This window comes from Dendropsophus ebraccatus, chromosome 3 (assembly GCF_027789765.1).
Source record: "Dendropsophus ebraccatus isolate aDenEbr1 chromosome 3, aDenEbr1.pat, whole genome shotgun sequence".
NCBI lineage: Eukaryota > Metazoa > Chordata > Amphibia > Anura > Hylidae > Dendropsophus > Dendropsophus ebraccatus.
This window is the reverse complement of record NC_091456.1, coordinates 159,381,017-159,397,282: the sequence shown is the minus strand read 5'-3', so window position 1 is coordinate 159,397,282 and position 16,266 is coordinate 159,381,017.

Here is a 16,266-nt window from a genome sequence, read left to right as displayed (position 1 = left end):
TGTTATTAATTAGCAGCGTTTAAGTGTAAGTGACATGAGCAGCTCCTGTGACTTAACAGCTGGGATCAGTTGCTTTCACGGACTGCCGGAGGTCTCTTACCTTCCTCCGTGCGGTTCGATCGGTGCTCTGCTGATTTAGTCTGCCATAGGCAGGCTCAGTCAGCAGAGTGCCTATAACACTGATCAATGTATGCCTATGGCATAGCAATGATCGGTGTATGCAATCTATTGATTGCATGTAAGAGTCCCCCAGGGGGACTTAAAATGTGTTAAAAAAAAAGTTAAAATGTTTTTTAAAAATACCCCAAAGCCCCTCCCCCAATAAAGATTAAATTCATCCCCCTTTCCCATTATATAAATAAAACATATAAAAATGTTTTAAAAAATAAACATATAATATACCGTAATTGTCCGATGTATTAAAATACAATTAAAAATCGTAATTGCTGATTTTTTTTTTACATTATATATATATACTATAGATCATGGTGCAAAAAATTACACCACATACAGCCCCATAGGTGAAAAACTAAAACCGTTATAAGCGTCACAATAGGCCCATTTTATTAATAATTAATTGCAAAAAAAAGGATTTCATAAAAAAAATATAATATTAGAGAATCTGTGTAAACCTGTATATGGTTGTGTTCGGACTGACCTATAGAATAATTCTACCATGCCGCTTTTACTGTATAGTGCATTACGTAGACACAGCAACCCCCCAAAAGTTACCATATTACATTCTTTTTTCCAATTTCATCTATTTATATTTTCATAAATAATATTTTTGGGGTTCCATCATACATGTTATGGTAGAATGAAAGACGCCATTACAAAAACAAGCCCTTACATGGCCTTTAGATAGAAAAATGAAAGTGCTGAAGCTTTTAAAAGGGGAGGAGGAAAATTTGGTGCAGTCCATTGGGTCATTTTGGGCTTGGTCCTCAAAGGATTAATATGTTCCCCCCATCCCTTGCCCACACTGTATTTTTTGTTTTTGCTGTAGTTCCCTATGAAACTTCTATACAGTGATTAACGGAAGTTCCATAGAACTCCATAATAATTCTGTCGACAAAAGGATTAGGCAATGGTAATGCAACATGCTCAATCCTTCTCTTCTCTAACATCCTCTGTTGTGAAAGACTCTGAAGGCCCTAATATACTTTACGAAGCAGTCTGAGGCCAGTCTGACTAAAATCGGCAGGTTTGGATGACTTTTTATAGGGGTATTGTATATGTATATACCCAATCCCTACCTTGCTGGCCCATATATATATGCATTACATGGATGACCATTCATTTTCTGCAAGGAGAAGGTCTAGTCAGGCACAGTTTCCCCCCCAGGATAATAGCTGATCACTAGGGGTTAGCCAAAAAAATCCATTTAGAAAGGGATTATCTTCAGGAGATAATCCCTTTAAAATATACAGCATATAAAGGAATGATAATGGAGGCATATATCTCTTTGTAGTCCTCCAAGCCCCTCACTGTGGTTACATTACCCCAGCTAACACAGCTACATGAACAAATCTTCCCAAATGCTTTATAGTTGATACCAAACATTCAGAGAGACATATCTGAATATCTGATGGAGGAGCTGAATTTTACTAGTGCTTCTAGTTTTCTAAACCCTGTGCCTACACTAAATAAACCTGTTCGTTTACCATATCTGCGAGTTGGATCTCCTTTTGGGACAGCACTGGTAACTTTTTGTACCTTTCCTTTTTTATATATATTTTTTTCCAGGTCCCCATCTGTGAGTATCCTGTTGTTTGGTACATCCAGCTTTGGCAGACCCATTCTGATTCACACCAGCCTATAGCCATTGCATTCCTGGAATGGGATGACCTAACCCCAAGTGGGGCGATATGCATCAAGCCGAAGTGGCTACAATGTGAGTAGAATATCAACCTATACACACATCACCATCTCTCTACAGTAAAACACAAGGCGCCTGTGTCTTTTTTTTTTTTTCTTTTGTCTTCTCCTTGTACCAGTTGGTTTATGACAGTTACGCATTTAGGCTATGTTCACACAACGTAAAACTACGGCCGTAGTTCTTGCCGCAGAACTACGGCCGTAGTTTTGCTTTGTGGAACAATTCCTTATGTGCAATGGGATCCTGGCCGGCGTGTACACGCATGGTACACGCTCCGGCCGGGAGCCCATACGGCGCCGGAACAAAACTGACAGCTCAGTTTTCTACGGCCGGAATTCAGTCAATTCCAGCCGCAGAAGGCCCTGTCAGTTCACACAGTGAAGCGAGCGGCATCAGAGCTCTGCGGCCCGAAAGATCATCCGGCCGGTACTTAAGTACAGTCCGAGATGATCCGGCCAAAGACCGGCCAGACTGTGACCCGGCCGGGGTCACGAAACGGCCGGTCTCATACGTAATGTGAACATAGCCTTAAAGTGTACCTAGGTGTACCTACTTCACTTACATATTCTAAGTGCTTATTACTATCCATCACCATAGAATCACAATATAAGGCAGGGATGGCAAATGTTGTTATAAAACTACAATTCCTATCATGCTTTGACAGCTGAAGCAAAAGCTTTGGAAGGGGTGTTCCAACTCGCAAAGTCTCCTCTATCTACAGGACAACCGTCTGGTTGCAAGGGGTGTGACTGTTAAATCTCGAGAACGGGAACAGGAGTGTCCTGTCAGAATGGAGCAGTGGGGCACACATAGACAGCAATGCTCCATTCATTCTCAAAAAAAAATAAAAAATCAATGAATGGAGCAATAACACATGTTTATCCTCTGCTCCATTTTGATGGGATAACTTTACAGGTTGAAACAACCCTTTTAACTCCATATGTCTGAACCTCAATGAAACAAGACATGTAAAGATGGCCGCAATCTTTCCTGGTTTCTCTCATCCACCAAAGTTTGTATCAAAAATTTGATCACCATCAAATATGGGTGTTTCCTTACTTTTGAGACCCCCCCATATGAAGCAGATGAATATCAGATGTTGGAGTTCCTGCGGTTATGTAAAATCATTAGCTCCGTGTAGTCCATTCTATAAAGTCTACTATGGAATGATGTCATCTGCTTTTTCACTGATTTTCCAAGAGTGGTAGACCTGGCTTGACCAGCTATGAATAATGTATGTAAAGCACATTCAACATCAATTATTTATCCAAAAGCAAGAAAATGCAATGAGAAAATTATATAAAGAATGAAGAAGTAAATAGGAATACTTTATAATTGTAGGCGGTGTGAAAAACCCAGTACAGATCGACATTAGCATACCTTAGGGACCCTAGTGGGGCATATATGTTTAAATGGGCACTGTCACTTTAAAAAACTTTTTACATGTTGTAGAGACATGTCCCAGATTTGATTGGTTGGGGCCTGGGTGTTCAGATCTGCAGCACACTGATTGGCTGAGCAGGAAGTCAAGATGCCAGGAGCCAAAGAACAAGCTGGACCGGGTAATTTATGTACCAGGCCGCAGGGGGTTAACGGGGCCGACGCTTACATACTTGCAGCGGATGACAATTTCCACTGGGGGTATGTAATCCTACTGAAACTGACAGGAGGGGAGTCACAGCAGATTTCGCTGCAAACTCGCAGCGTGAAATTCCCTGCGATTCTGTTACTTGTGAGGCCACCCTTAAAGGGGTTGTCCATGGAGAAAAAGACGGCTGTTCACTTCCTAAGATTTCATGTCTTGGAAATAAACCTTGAGTGACATAAAGGGATAGGGCTAAGTTGCAATCATTATGTGCTGGCAAATTAGCGATTTAGCCCCACCGCTCCGAGGAACAGAAGGCTTTTGTTGTGTTCTGTTCCCTGGACAACCCTTGCAAAGAGTTAGGGCCCTATTACACAGAACGATAATCGTCCGAATCAGCCCTATCTGGCCGATTATCCCTCAGTGTAATAAACAAAATGATCAGCCAATGACAACAATCATGGGCTGATCGTTGATATAGGTTTGGACTCACTGGCCACACATCCCTACTTGAATTGGCGGTGCGCGGCCGGTGGCTGACAATTTCCAAACTCCATACATTACCTATCCATGCTGTAGGGCTCCTCTTGCGCTCTGCTTCTCACTGGGTCCTGCGCGCTGCAGCTCCAGAGCGGCCTGTCTGAGCTGACAGGGCATTCAGCCAATCACAGGCCGGGACCGCCACAGCCAGTGATTGGCTGAGCGGCTTGTCAGCTCAGACAGGCCGCTCTGGAGCTGCAGCGCACGGGACCCTGTGAGAAACAGAGCGCAAGAGGAGCCCTGCAGCATGGATAGGTAACTTATACAGTTTAAGGCTATGTTCACACTACGTATATGTCCGGCCGCATATTTTTCGCAGCCGGACATATACGTGTAAAACTCCGGCCGGGATTTACGCAAGTTGCGGCCGGCTACGTACGGTCCACAAACTTACGCCCGTAATGTACGTACACTTCCCAAGCGGCGTATGTAGCGATCTGACAGCGGTATTTTACTAGGATATCTTCGGCTAGCCCCGGACACCCCACAGAACCTTTTGGATCAGCAAATCAAAGTGTAAAAAAGAAGAAATCACCACTCCGTACGGGACCGCATGTTACGCTACGGCCGTAAGTTACAGCATTTCTGTCCCGAAACAATGGTCTGGTTCACTTTGTACGGCGCCGCATACGATCCGGGCGTAAGTTCTTACGTAGTGTGAACTGTGCAGCCGTAGATCGTATACTTTCCCTTGTACGCAAACTACGTAAATCTTCGGCCGCTTATTCACGGAGTGCGCTACGGCCGGAAACTTACGTAGTGTGAACATAGCCTAAAGAGGACCTACCATCAGGTACATCCTCTTTAATCTGACCCACAGATAGAACGGCGCCATCACGGGGAAGCCGGTGCAGCGGTCTGTTTTTTGAACCGCGACCCGATTCCTGTGTATGGCGCCGTTCTATGCACGGGTACTAGGCCAGAACTGAAGCACAGGAGACGGGCCCTCAGTGGGGGAATCCTTCACCCCTCTAGCCACGTCATAGAGGGCCGGCTTCCCTGTGAAGGCGCCGTTCTATCTGTGGGTCAGATTAAAAAGGATGTACCTGATGTTACATCCTTTTTAAGAAAGGGCTGCAAGGACATCAGTAACGATGTCCATGCAGCCCTTGTTAAACGATTATCAGGCCATGTAATAGGCCCAGTAAACGAGCGCCGATCTATTATATTACTATCGGGCCCCCTTTGGCCTGTGTAGTACTACCCTTAGAAAGCAATTCAGCCAATGCAGTGCAGGTAGAGAGCAGCACAATACATGCAGTATAGCAATAAAGCAGTAGGAGCCATTGGGATCAATTTGGGGTTTATGCTCTACAAATTGGTATTATAGAGACCTGGATTTAATCTTATTCTAGGTTTTGTGACCGGTGGTATTCATGTATAGAATGTGTAGTGTATTGTATTTATAAGAAAATAAACAGATAGCTGTAGCTTTAAAATACTGCAACCTCTCCGACTTGTCCCGAATCTCTTCTGCAGCTTAAATGGAAAGTAGACAAAGGAACGCGATGCGTGTGACTGCAATGATCTTTCAATGCAGGTTTTATGCAGTCTATAGGTGGCAGACTACAGCCAGGAATTACACTGTTGACTTGTACTACTGTTATACCAGGTACAACAATAGGCTGAATAGCTCAATAAAGGAATATCAATATACATTTTTAAGATAATGAAGTATTTTTGGGAAGGATGTTTTTTCTTTTGATGCTAAATCTGTTTTGGGAAAAAGAAATAAAGAAGGGACACTTAAAGGAGAAGTCCGGCGAAAGTTTTTATTTAAGTATTGTATCGTCCCCCAAAAGTTATACAAATCACCAATATAAACTTATTACGGGGGATGCTTATAAAGTGCTTTTTTCCCTGCACTTACTACTGCATCAAGGCTTCATTTCCTGGATAAAATGGTGATGTCACTTCCTGGATAACATGGTGATGTCACGACCCGACTCCCAGAGCTGTGTGGGCTGTGGCTGCTGGAGAGGATGATGGCAGGTGGACACTGAGGGATATATTGCACTGGAGGGACACTGAGCATCCCTCCGCCATCATCCTCTCCAGCAGCCACAGCCTGCACAGCTCTGGGAGTCGAGTCGTGACATCACCATTTTATTCAGGAAATGACATTACCATGTTATCCAGGAAGTGACATCACCATGTTATCCAGGAAGTGAAGCCTTGATGCAGTAGTAAGTGCAGTGAAAAAGCACTTTATAAGCATTTCCTGTAATAAGTGTATATTGGTGATTTGTATACCTTTTGGGGGGCAATGCAATACTTTAATAAAAATTTTCGCCGGACTTCTCCTTTAAAATGTACGTATCATTAGTCAGATCGGTCGGGGTCTGAGTGTTTACACCCTGACCGACTGCAGGAAGGAGCGTGGAGAGAAGCTACATACATCAATGAACCATGTAATCTTTTCCCATCTTAACGCTGTCAAAATGTAAAATATGATTTTTACTTGAGCCTTGCTAGAGATATTCTCCATCCAGTACACATAAAGTAATAGGAGTCGTCTCTGTCTAGACAAATCTAAACACCTGTTGTTCTTACAGATGCCTCAATCAAATGCTAATCCCAAACAAACCACAAGATGCCCACAAAACGTCTATAGCCACAACTATCTAACTATCTATCTATCTATCTATCTATCTATCTATCTATCTATGTAGGAGATAATCCACAGCCCTCGGCATATACGGTGAAAAAAATGTGTATTTATTCCATGTGCAAAAAATGATCAACGTCAAACATAATCACAGCAAAGTGCAGCATACAAAAAAAAACGGAGCAACGTTTCAGCTAACAGTCTTCGCCATTTTCAAGCATGGTAAGTGAACAGGTGAGTAAACTTTATATACAGGTGTATAGCAAAACATAACACTTCTATTGGTTAAACCAAGTGTCCATCAAGTGTCCAATCAGGCTCGGACTGGGCCACCGGGGGGCCGGGGAAATCCCCGGTGGGTCCCGAACTGGAGTGGGCCCCATGCTCCTAGGGAGGCCGCACCTCCCTTCTTAACTGGAAGCGATCGCAACAATTGCTTTCAGTTAAATGTAAGCAGTGTTCTGATTGTTCAATCACTCTTGTGACCGCAAGCAGAGATTTGCTTGTGATCACAAGAGTATCGCAAGCTCCGTTGCAAAGTCCCGCCAGCGCCATCACTGACCTCGTGTGCGCCGTGGCGGCTAGGACTTCCGGTTCATGGAGCGCATACCGGAAGTCCCAGCCACCGCGGCGCACACTGAGGTCAGTGATGGCGCTGCCGGGACTTCGCAACGGAGCTGCTTATCTGTCAGGAGACGAGAGAAGAGGAGGCCAGCGACTGACGGGGGAGTTGTCTTGTGTTTTTTTTCTTTTTATCAGAGGGGGCTATATACAGGGGGAGGACAACATAAGGGGGGCTATATACAGGGGGAGGACAACATAAGGGGGCTATATACAGGGGGAGGACAACATAAGGGGGGCTATATACAGGGGGAAGACAATATAAGGGGGGGCTATATACAGGGGGAGGACAACATAGGGGGGCTATATACAGGGGGAGGACAACATAGGGGGGCTATATACAGAGGGAGGACAACAAAAGGTGACTATATACAGGGGGAGGACAACATAAGGGGGGCTATATACAGGGGGAGGACAATATAAGGGGGGCTATATACAGGGGGAGGACAACATAGGGGGCTATATACAGGGGGAGGACAACATAAGGGGGGCTATATACAGGGGGAGGACAATATAAGGGGGCTATATACAGGGGGGGACAATATAAGGGGCTGTATACAGGGGGAGGACAATATAACGGGGGTATATACAGGGGGAGGACAACATAAGAGGCTATATACAGGAAGAGGACAACATAAGGGGGGCTATATACAGGGGGAGGACAACATAAGGGGGGCTATATACAGGGGGAGGACAACATAAGGGGGGCTATATACAGGGGAGGACAACATAAGGGGGGCTATATACAGGGGGAGGACAACATAAGGGGGCTATATACAGGGGGAGGACAATATAAGGGGGGCTATATACAGGGGGAGAACAACATAGGAGGGCTATATACAGGGGGAGGACAATATAAGGGGGGCTGTATACAGGGGGAGGACAACATAAGGGGGGCTATATAAAGGGGAGGACAACATAAGGGGGGCTGTATACAGGGGGAGGACAACATAAGGGGGGCTGTATACAAGGGGAGGACAACATAAGGGGGGCTATATACAGGGGGAGGACAACATAAGGGGGGCTGTATACAGGGGGGAGGACAACATAAGGGGCTATATACAGGGGAAGAACAACATAAGGGGCTATATACAGGGGAAGGACAACATAAGGGGCTATATGGGGAAATATACAACATAAGGGGGCTATATGGGGGAATAGACAACATAAGGGGCTATATGGGGGGTAGGGATGGACAACATAAGGGGGCTATCTATATGGGGGGATGGATAACATGGGCCAGTTTTAAGGGGGACAGCACAGGGAGCCATCTATAAGGGACACTGGATGGGGGCAATTTATAAGGAGGACAACACTGAGGAGGCATCTATAAAGGGCACTACACAGAGGGGGACAACAATGGGGGGCATCTATAAGGGTAACTATACTGGGTGCGGTGTGTATACAATAGGGCATGCACATAGGGGGGCATCTACTTTAGTGGACTACACAGAGGGGTCATCTATAAGGAGACTACACAGAGGGGGCCATATACTATAGGGCAGGAATAGGGAACCTTGGCTCTCCAGCTGTTGCACAACTACAGCTTTAACTTTGGCTGTCCAGGCATGATGGGAGTTGCCGTTTTGCAACAGCTGGAGAACCGAGGTTCCCTACCCCTGATATAGGGAATGCACAGAGGTTGTCATCTACTGTAAGGGGATTACACAGAGGGGGATTTCTACTATAGTAGAGGCACACAGGGCCATCTATATGGAGGACTGAACAAGGGGCCATCTACAAGGTGTCTACACATAATAAATAAATAAATATATATATATATATATATATATATATATATATATACACACACACACACGCTACAAATAGTCAGGGCTAACCACTGAGAGAAGGTGTAAAGGGGCCAATACAGATGTGCAGTGTGTAGAGAGATGAGGATGGTGACAGAGTGAGGAGCCTAATATATTTCTCTGGCAGATTCTGTGGATTCGTGGCTCGGAGAAGTTCTCATAACAGCCCAGGGCAGATGGAGAAGAAGATGAAAAGGGAAGAACTCTGATCAGAGAAGACGTCCCCTGTGAGTCGCTAAATCTATGTGCACTGTAATGTATATGGTGTATAGAGCCTGTGTAGAGCTGAGGCTACCTCTATATGACTGTATGAGGGGATATTGATCTTTGTTCAGAGGATTTTATTCAGTACCAGCGGTGGTGTTAGTCAGTATGTGGCCGTGTTAGTCAGTATGTGGTGGTGTTAGTCAGTATGTGGTGGTATTATTTGTTACTTGTAATCTGATGCGGTGTTCATTGGTCTTAGTATACCAGATTTGGTCAGTAACAATATGGTAGGAATGGTTGTGGTAACAAGCGCTCCTAGGAAGTCTATTCAGCCGATGATCGGCCCATGTAAAAGTGCCAGAGATCTGCTGACATGAAAGCAAATGCCCCATAGTCGGCTGATTTGATCTTTTGTGCGGCTAAGGGCCCTTTTACACAGAAAGATTATCTGACAGATTATCAGCCAAAGATTTGAAGCCAAGGCCAGGACTGGATTTGAAAAGAGGAGAAATCTCAGGCTTTCCTGTATGACCTGATCTCTGTTTATAGTCGGTTCCTGGTTTTGGCTTCAAATCTTTGGCAGATAATCTGTCAGATAATCTTTCTGTGTAAAAGGGCCCTTAGATCATTGCTGTCGGCTGCACATCACCTGCCCTGCTGATTAGCAATCATTTGCAGCCCTATGCTGCCCCATATCACGCCGTGTTATGTACCCTTATTAATGTTACCATAGATAAGTATGGTGGCAGAAGGGTGGGCCCCAAGAATGATTTCCCCTGGTGGGCCCAAGGCACTCCAGTCCGACACTGTGTCCAATTGATCGTGAGTCTTAACTCCATCGTGACCCATTCAGTGTCTTGTACAGAGTAGGCACTATATAAATTAAAAATCCCTATTCATTCCCCCTCATGTGCATATCGTGAGAAAAAGAGGCTTGCAAATGATGAAGTCCATTCACATATAAAACGTCCATACATTGTAAAGAAAATAACGAATTCCACGGTTTGGGAAGGTCCTCGCTGTATGTAAGACATGACTAGAACTTCAGCACCTCAACAGGCAAAGTAGAAGAAACGTCATGGATTCCTCAGTGCTAGACCATCGGTTCGACAAACCGCACCATGTGAACTTCAATGCGGTTTACCGAATCGATGGTCTAGCACTGAGGAATCCATGACGTTTCTTCTACTTTGCCTGTTGAGGTGCTGAAGTTCTAGTCATGTCTTACATACAGCGAGGACCTTCCCAAACCGTGGAATTCGTTATTTTCTTTACAATGTATGGACGTTTTATATTTGAATGGACTTCATCATTTGCAAGCCCCTTTTGCTCACGATATGCACATGAGGGGGAATGAGCTGGGATTTTTAATTTGTATAGTGCCTACTCCTTACGAGACACTGAATGGGTCACGATGGAGTTAAGACTCACGATCAATTGGACACTTGATACACCTGTATATAAAGTTTACCCACCTGTTCACTTACCATGCTTGAAAATGGCAAAGACTGTTCGCTGAAACGTTGCTCCGTTTTTTTTGTATGCTACAATTTCCTGTGATTATGTTTGACGTTGATCATTTTTTGCACATGGAATAAATACACATTTTTTCTATCATCTGTATATAGTATATGGAACTACTGCATATGAAGCATTGTTTTATATCTTAAAGCGAATGTACCATCAGGTACATCACTTAAAATTTTTTACATGAATGGATCGGCACCAGAGCGGGCATGCTGGTGCCGCAGTCCTTTTTTGAACCGCCTCCCAGTTCAAACACAAGTCACTGGGCTATTCCTGGGCACCGGCCCCCCCCGGAGCACTGGGGCAGACCCACTGGCCCCCAGTGTGATGAAATCTCTCCCCTCTTTGACGCGGCTCCTTGATTCTAATGGAGCCGCATCACAGAGGGGAGGGGACATCGCCACACTGGGGGCTGGCAGGTCTGCCCCCAGTGCTCTGGGGCGGCCCGGTGCCTGGGAACAGACTGGTGCCATGCACAGGAACTGCACAGCCGTGGCGCCGATCCATTTATGTAAAAAACTTAAAGGTTGGTGCACTGGTGGTGGACTAATTAAGTGTAAAGAAGAACAAGAATATCTAGAAATGTCCCTTAAGTCCCTTAAAGTCTAGAATTTAGAATATCTAGGCATTAGATGGCTATCGTTCTCTGCACATTATTATCCCACATTTACCTGTTTTACCTGAAGATGTGGACATTCTGTGTCATGTGATGTATAAGATTATGCTTTACATTTTTACGATCTTTTGACCAGCCATAGTGACATGTCAGAAGTCGTGATAAGTGGATCCAGCACTGTGACTGTGGTGACCTCCGAAGGTGTTATAGTGAAGGGACGACCGGTCACTTGCTAGATGGTGGAGTGTGACGCCACTTCTGTAGTGGTTGGCTGAGATGTAGCTGGACCCTGAGAGATTGTGTTGTGACGTCAGTGCCGGTTGGGCACACAGGTATGGTGGTACACCTGCTTTTATTTTAAAGGACCAGTTATGCCCTGTTCCCCTGTGGTTAATGACCTGTGGGGCTGCTACGGGGTCCCTTGGGCAGTTATCACGGTAGGACAGAGTGGCGTAGTAACCCTCGCCGACTATTTGTACCGCTAACCCCACGGAAAGGGGAAAAGTCCCAAGGATGTAGTGTACACTGTGTTGGTGTGGGTCGAAGAATCACAGAGTCTCTTTATCATAAATAGTCTCTTATTTACTTTGACAGTTCTGGTGTACAACAGAATATACAGCTGTGCCTTGACAGGATACGTTTCTCTTGAGAAAACACTGGATAATACACTTGACAATACTCTCGGTAGTACACTTGATAATACAAGATCCAGTTCTGTGATAGGAGTATAGCGAAGAGTATAGTCGTGCTGACTGAGTAGCATGTTGAGAGATACAAAGAATCAGAGGAGCAGAGAGGAGGATGTTGTGAGAGTCCTAGCCCAAGTAGTACTCCTGGAGGATGAGGTAGAAGAAAACTTTAGAAGAAGAAGAAGAGAATACTTGTGCCTGTGTTTTGACCTTTTGGTCTTCACACCACCTTATGCCCACCAGTGTCGTATGAGGGTGACACAATCCCTAGATCCTGTTACCTGGGATGAGCAGAATGCTAAGGGTTCCCTGCTGACAACTGCACTGCGAGATAGAGTTCCTAGGCTCTTAGCAACTTTGCTCTATCCGGATCAGTTCCTAGCTTTATGTTGTCTGTGGATACTGTCCTGCACTGTGACTCTCCTAGTCCACGGTGTGGGTTGAGTTTATCTCTGAAGAATCCTCTCCTGTGTGGGGTTTAACACTGCATTGTGTTGTGTAGAGTAAGCTGAAGAGAAACTGTTAGCTGTGTCTTGTCCTGCTTCCTACCCATATGGGGACCTGAGTGAGACTGGCTCGTTTAGGGTAAGGGGACGTGGCAGAGAGCTGGCAGAGGGCCCTACGATGTCCAACACAAAAGTCCTTCACACTTCCTCTACCTATGTGACTTCCTATCTCCAGCGTATCTAAAGGGCGCTGTGAGTGGGTGAAGAGTGCGTAAGAAGAAGTAAAGTGAGAGATGATAGGACAGAAGAAGATACTCCTATAGGTTCACAGATCCATGTGACACCCAAATAAACAATAACCCTTTCCATACTTCAGCCGTGCAGCATCTGAGTACATACATCTGTAATAGCGACATCAAGTGGCGAAACTCTATCATTACTTTCATCACCACTTTACTTACAATAAGTACAGGCTTTTACGAGGGTTGTAACCAATAGCAACACTCGTGGTAGGACACCGCATGAGCAAACTTGCAGTAAGCTTGGGTTTACACAAACCCAAACGCTCAACATTTTAATCCTGCTGGGGAGCATAGCTCCCCGCCTTCCACCAGCTTCAACTTCTAGCATTAATAGAGCTACTATTACAGATGAGCAAACTTACTGTAGGTCCGCATGAACCTGAACACTCTGCATTTGACTCCCGTTGGATGGATGTAGTCTAGACTCTATCCATCTTGTCCAGCCACCGGGAGTCAAATGCTGACCATTCATTTGTGTAAACCCAAATGTACTTTGTTTGCTCATCTCTAGCCACTATGATGTAGCAGAAGATTCTAAAGTGATCTGTATCCATCCTTTACTGAGCCTGTTTATCCCAATTGCAGTTATACAAATCAAAAGAAAAAAAATGATGTCTCAAATCCGGGAATGAGTTTGTTACTTTTACATTCCTCCTGGCGTATATTACTTTCTTGCTTAAAAGCTCCATTTCCAAGCTGAGAGTAAAGGGTGATGTCATCCAAGATAATGTTTCGTTTTCTGCAACAGTTTAAGATGCCATAACATTAACGTTCTTTCTCACTCCAGCTGATCCAGCGAGTAAACATTCTGCAGAGGAGAGGGCTTTACGGCCCGTCCATCTCTCGCCGGCTACATTCTCCTAAAGATAAACTACAGGTGGTTATGTTATCAACACACTGGCCGGCATGACATCAACACTTCCCTAGAGTGATCGCTATTGCTGAAAGACTGCCAGTGATATGGGCCTGAATTCTGTTTACTTCAGAAATAATAAGCTTCAGATTTCCATTCAACACAGCTAATTGATTGCTAATGCTTCTGAGATCATCCTCGAGACTCTTCTCCCCGCTGCTCCAGGAGACTACCTCGTGGCCTTTTAGTAGAAGCTGAAGTCAGTTCCCCAACAGGTGTTTTTGGTTGGACTGAAATATGATACGGATTTACTTGTTCTACAAAGACCTGCACAGGTTGCTTTAAGCTATGTTAAAAAAACATATGATCACAATTTTGAGTAAAAGCGTCCATATTTTGCAAAACCATTTTGAGCATGTTAATTATTTGGCCAGTCATAATCACAGACGTTATTCTATATAGTGTGTGCACTGATGGCCAATTTCCCTTTGACTTCAATGGAGCTCATTATTATATTGATAGTACGGCCATATTTTAACCTCAAAATTACCGGTGTATTTTTATTTTATTTTACTGTGTTTGTGAACATAGCCTTAAAAGAGAACTCCTGAGAAAATCCTGTAAAGACTGTATACTTACCTGTCCCCATGCCACCGCAGTACAAAGTCAACAGGCTCCAGGACCCCCGCTGGATTTTCTTCCTGCTTCTTGGTACATCACAACTTAGGTGGAAATACCCAACCCGGCTCATGCATTGTTCGCTCCTGACGTTGGTGGAGGGAGATTAGGGAGATGATGGGGGGGGATGGTTTAGGAGTTGGGGGCACAGGTATGGGTAAGTATACATTCTTTTTTATAATATTGCTCCCAGTGGGGGATTAAATGTACTATGGCTCCCGGGCCGTGGTTGTCCACCATGTGATACGCAGCTACAGTGTACAGTGACATCAGATATAGGAGGTTCATACGGCCGTGAGCCCCCAGGAAGCACCCACATTATAATCCGCCACTGGTTCCTCCGCTGGACTTCAACTTTAAAGTGAATATGTATTAGAATTTTGCATCGTCTTATATCAGCTGAGAATGCCTCTGTTGGTTCACAGTCACTTTAAAAAAAACTTTTTGAGAAAAGTTTTGTTTGGTCAGGGTCTGGATGTTCAGACTCTTACCAGTCGCTATATAGAGCTGGGAGAAGTGCAACGCTGAGTTCATCTTACTCTTAGACTTACTATAGAACCTGACTCCTATGCACAGCGTGCTGTGTGGTGTTACAGGTAGTAACTGTGTGATGTGTGGGTGGGAACACAATGAAATTATAAAGTATTGCAAATAATTCAGTAACACAATGAAACTGCAATGTGTGAACACAGCCTAAATGTTCTGCAACAGATTTGGGCGGGGAATAGGTAGGGTGAAGGACTCTGATGAACAGCTGAGGAAAAGCAATGTATTCTGGAACCAGTACTGCATTCTGGGAACTGCTCAACCAGGAAGTGCAGAAACACAATACGGAACAAAAACCTCCAAAACTGCAAAAGATAGGTAAATAATGCTATATGCTTCTGCAGAAGTTTCATTTTTTTTAACCTCTACCTGGAGTTCCCTTTTAAGAAGGTATTCCCACCAATAACACTATTCTAAATATAGGACATAAATTTCTGATTGGTGGCACCCCTGCCGATCAGAAGAACAGGGGATCCTGTACCCCCATTGTAATGGTCATTGGGCATGTGCATTGCCTCAATCAAGTGGTTTTGCACTCTAGACCAGAAGTGTCAAACTCATGGCCCTCCAGCTGTTGCAAAAATACAATTCCCATCATGCCTGGACAGCCAAAGCTTTAGCTAGACATGATGAGAATTGTAGCTTTGCAACAGCTGGAGGGCCGCTAGTTTGACACCTGTGCACTAGACCAATGTGTCTATCAACACAATATACAATGTTCTGCATTGCCTAAAATCCCCAACAGCAACAAAACCTGCAGAATGAGAACTGATATAAAACATCTTTATTCAATCGGTCAGTAATAAAGTAGTAGAATAAAGCAACATTACAACTACATTGAAAAAAGTCCATCGTCATCTAATACCAGTACTAATATTACTAATACTAAAGAAATGCTGCCTCAACCGTATTAGTGTGATAAATAATCCACAAGTGCAAAGGAGAAGACAAAAAATACAGTAAAGAAGGTAAGACTACACCAATGTACCAATGAGTCTATTACAGCAAGGGCTGCACGGGCATCACTAGCAAGAACTGCAGAGCCGATATCTCTATGAAGTGACAATCACTGGCAGCGGCACATCCCGTCTCGGCCAGTGATTGGTTGATCGGCCTGTCACTTCAGAGACCGGCTCTGCAGTTCCTGTGGCAGCTGCGGGCAGAAGCTAGGAAGATACCGGAGCGGGCAGAAGATTTTTAGGTAGGACCAAAAGACACGATCAGCTGATGTTCGTCTATTACACGGAGCAATAATCTTACAGAACCCCTACAGAGACCAGTGCTATAATCTTTTGTAAAATATGACTGGGAATTATGGGTCCTGTTGTACAGAAATTTTGGTGAGACAAAAGATTATT